Here is a 4,327-nt window from a genome sequence, read left to right on the forward strand (position 1 = left end):
CACTTTTAAAAGGAGAAAATAGACAAGAGATGCTCCAAAAACTCTATGAAGGCACCCAGAGCATCAGAGCAATGAATGAGAGAGACTTCAACATAAAAGAGGTGAACACCCAAGGAATTTTGGTCATCGCTCATCATAGTTTGCTCTCATGGAGCCGGAAACTCATAGTCAAGGTCCATCAGGAGTGCTTGTCGCCTAGATAGGCTAGATTTTCTTTAATTTAGTAGTCAAACCTATCTTTATTTACATTATTTCTTGTGTATGGTCGCAAATTGCATGCATAGACGCATGAAGTCTGAATGATTAAATCGCATGAAGTTTGAATGATTAAATATATGGCTAGTATAGCTTAGATTATTGATGACGATTTTAACTAATTGTTGTTGTTTCATGGGGTTGCTGGGTGTTGTCCTAGGGAGGGAGATTGCGGGCTATCGTGGATGATTCGAAATGTTCTAGAAGGATACCTTGGGTAGATGATGGTTTTGTGTTTTTCAAGTTATTTATGTATGCATATTTATTGCTTAATAGTATTGTTTGTGTAATGCATGTTGGGGAAAATATAAGAAAGAATATGAAATGACATCATGTTGATAATCTCATGAAATGAATCTATTTATTTTACTTGTGATTTCAAGTGTTATTGTTCATTGTGAATGCGATTGTGCATGACGTTTGTGATTGTTGGTTGGCTTGGGTACCATACCTGTATATAAATACTAACGATTGACTTGGGTACCATGACTAGTATGAATACTAACATTGGTTGGCTCAAGTGCCATGCATGTACATTCATAATTTGTGTATAGGTTTCATGAGAGAACCATATTTACATGCTTGTTCCATGAGTGAATTGGATTTACTTCTTCATAATGTTATTATTTCATATTAGTCTATAAGTGGCCAAAATTTGTGTCTAAATGCTGAGATGGTTTTTATATAGACCGAAATTGTTTGTTAAATACTATAAATGATGTCTTAGGGATCCTTGAGTGGTCTGGGTTACTTGGAAGGTGAGTTGGACTCTGATATGAGTTTGGGTGTGATTAAGTGGAACGTTAAGTCTAGATGAGGACTGAGAGTCCAAGCTAGGTTATACTTGTTATTATAATTATATGTCATATAATTTTCTAAGTTATAGCTACTAAGTCAGACTGATGGTCGGAGGGTCTAATGCATAATTTGAATGTTGAGACTAGTTATACGTGTACCGTGTTTAGGAAGCATCTGTATGGGGGATTCAAGTCAAGGTGGTTTACCAAAAGTCTTGCAAGTGGTTTACTAAAAAGGGTCAAAGGCCAAGGTGTTTGCGTGAGAATTTAAGGGAAACTAGTAGGTTGGTTAACAAAGTTGGTACTGATCTTGTACTCGAAAAATATATGTGATAGAAGGCTTAAGTTATGATCTGAGGTGAGGGTGACATAATAAGTAGGCTTACGAAGCTTTAGGGTGACCTAGATGGTGAAGTTGACACCGAAAGGAGGTGAGGTGACTTGAGATAGAGCGTATGAGTTCCAAGGAACATTGTTTATAGTTTGAGTTGGTGGATAAAAACTTAGGACATAATGTACGAGTTCCAAGAAGCATTGTCGTATTAAGCATGATAAATGGTGATTCAGGGTCTTAGTTTATTATTTAAGTTCGTGCTTTCTGATCATTTGCATGATATTTTGTAGTTGGTTCGAATCAATCGATGATGCCTACCAGTACATATTGTTTGTATTGATACTATTCTTGTTGTGCCGCTTGGCATAGTTTGATTGCAGGAATCAGTGATGTTTCATAGGTGAGGATGATGGTAATCTTCGGTAGCTTCTACTCCGCTTTCCTCATGGTGGAAGCTATGTTGTAATTTTTTCTTTTAGTCATTGTATCTCCTTAGTCGCTCTTGTAGCTGTTTAGATTAATTCCTTGGAAAGACTTTCTTTTTAGGTGTTATAAAAAAGTTTATACTCTAGTTCATGGTTATGCATGCAATTTGTTAGGGAAATTCACCTGTTTTATTTATTTCCATAATGTCCGTTTTAAAATTTATCTAAGTGTTAGAGTGGGTGTCTGCACAGTCTGATGGATTGGGCCGTGACAATCTAAATCCTAAATAAGGCAATACTCTTATAATTTAGTTAAATGTCCTAATTTAGACAATATTGTTAAATATGGTGCTCCTGATTTAGAACAAAAACAAAATCAAATAAAATGAAACATTCAGAAAAGAGAACTATTTAACTATGTTAAAATTCTTTGGGAAGTAAATTGTTATATCTGTATATAATATATTACTTTAAGCATTAAAATCTGGATGAGTCAAATCAAATGAATAAAATAAAATCAAAACAACCAGATTTAGATCATAATAATCCTGGTAAAACTCTAACTGAAATTAAAAATACCAAGTAAGGTAATACACTTATAAATACTATATCTCCCTAATGATCTAATTAGACCAACACATATAATTGCATAGAATGAAAGGCTAAAGCAATCTCCCCTTTTATCTCATGCAATGTTTATTTTCAGCTTGAATATTTCACTCACCCATTTAGAGGTGTTCACGATTGAAATAAAAATCGATCCTAACTGATAAATTGAATCAAATTGATTGAATGAATCAATTTTATTTGGTTTTAGATTTTAAAAATTCGATAATATTTGATTTGGGTTTGTTTTTATTCAAAAAACAAAGAAATAATTGAACCGTTAAGTTATATACATATATTTTATTATCATACATGCATGATATATTATTTTTATAAATAATTTTCAATATCTTACATATATGTTTTCATCTAAAATTATTTATGAAAGCAAAGCCAAAAACGTCTGAGAAGAGAACATTTATCTTGTTGGTTTTATATATATATGACTAATATGAGTGTCTATGATAATTTTTTATGGGATTAGGAATGTCATTAGCACTTCCTTCTAGGCAGGCCAAAATGGTAAATTTTGAAACTTTATTCAAAGTAAATCTAGTGATAGAAAGTTCCATAATTTTAGTTATTCTAACTATTTTTTTATTTTGAATGAATCTTTTTTTATTTTTATTTTGTATATTTAATAACCGAACCAAATCAAACCGAAATCGATAACAATCAAATCGATAAATGTGTATTTATATATATAGCTTGGTTTTGATAATTTAAAAAAAAACAATTAAATTTTAATTTGATTTTGACTTTAATCAATAACCAATCCAAATCGATTCATGAACACTCCTACACCCATCTATGTAATATCTTTTTATATTATTTTATGTGTGTAAAATGTAAATAGATATTAGATTTCTGATTATTAATAATAAAATTAAATTGTCTTATTATTCTCTTCTATTTCGTCATAGAACATTATTGACTTATATATTCAATTAACACTTTTCACCTTTTTTTATCTCAAAAATAATATTATTTTTATATAGGTAATTTTGCTACATGGATTTTTTTCTCTAAATTTCATGATTTTGAATAGGTAATTTTTTTTATAAAGACTAATAATATAGAGTAATATAGGTATTTTAAAAAAATAAATTGACATGTATAAGGTGAGGAATAGAAATATTTTTCACCCTATATAAATGCATTCTTTTGCCAAAGCCTTTTCAATTCATTCAAAAATTCACTCCCCCCTCCCCCCACAATGGCAAGTGTGCTAAGCAAGAAATTACTTCTTTCTTTCCTCCTCATTTGCTTGGTGTTGTCACCGCCACAAACTAGGGCGGTGATAACATGCGACACGGTATCCAACGACTTGAAACCGTGCCTTAGTTATGTGTTAGTTGGTGGAAATGTACCAACAAAATGTTGTAACGGGGTCAAATTTCTTATTACTAATGCAATTACCACGGTAGATCGTCAAAGCGCATGCTCGTGCGTGAAGAATCTCGCCACGGCTGCAACGAATGAACAAGTTGATCGTGTCGCTAGTATCCCCGGAAAATGTGGTGTCAAATTTCCTTTTAAGATTAGCCGTGACGTTGATTGCACAAAGGTGAAATGAAAAAAAGAGGTTGATATATGAACAAAAAAACAGTAACTTATATATGATGACATATCAATTATATCAAAATGTAAAAGTAATTATTTTGTTTGTTTGTGGATTTATGTGTAAATTAATGTTTATTTGAGGGGATCACCTCAAGTTAATTATACAATATGAAAGAAAGAAAAGGGACATTATTACCTTATAATTTTCATTTTAGAGGCGAATTCAAAAATTGAAAATATTTGAAAAATTATTCTTATTTGTGTGTACTCCTGTTAAAACCTTACTAAAAATATGATAAATTCTAGTGAAGAGAGAAAAAAATATAAAGGGGGGGGGGGGGGGGGGG

This window comes from Solanum stenotomum, chromosome 8, assembly GCF_019186545.1.
Source record: "Solanum stenotomum isolate F172 chromosome 8, ASM1918654v1, whole genome shotgun sequence".
Lineage (NCBI taxonomy): Eukaryota > Viridiplantae > Streptophyta > Magnoliopsida > Solanales > Solanaceae > Solanum > Solanum stenotomum.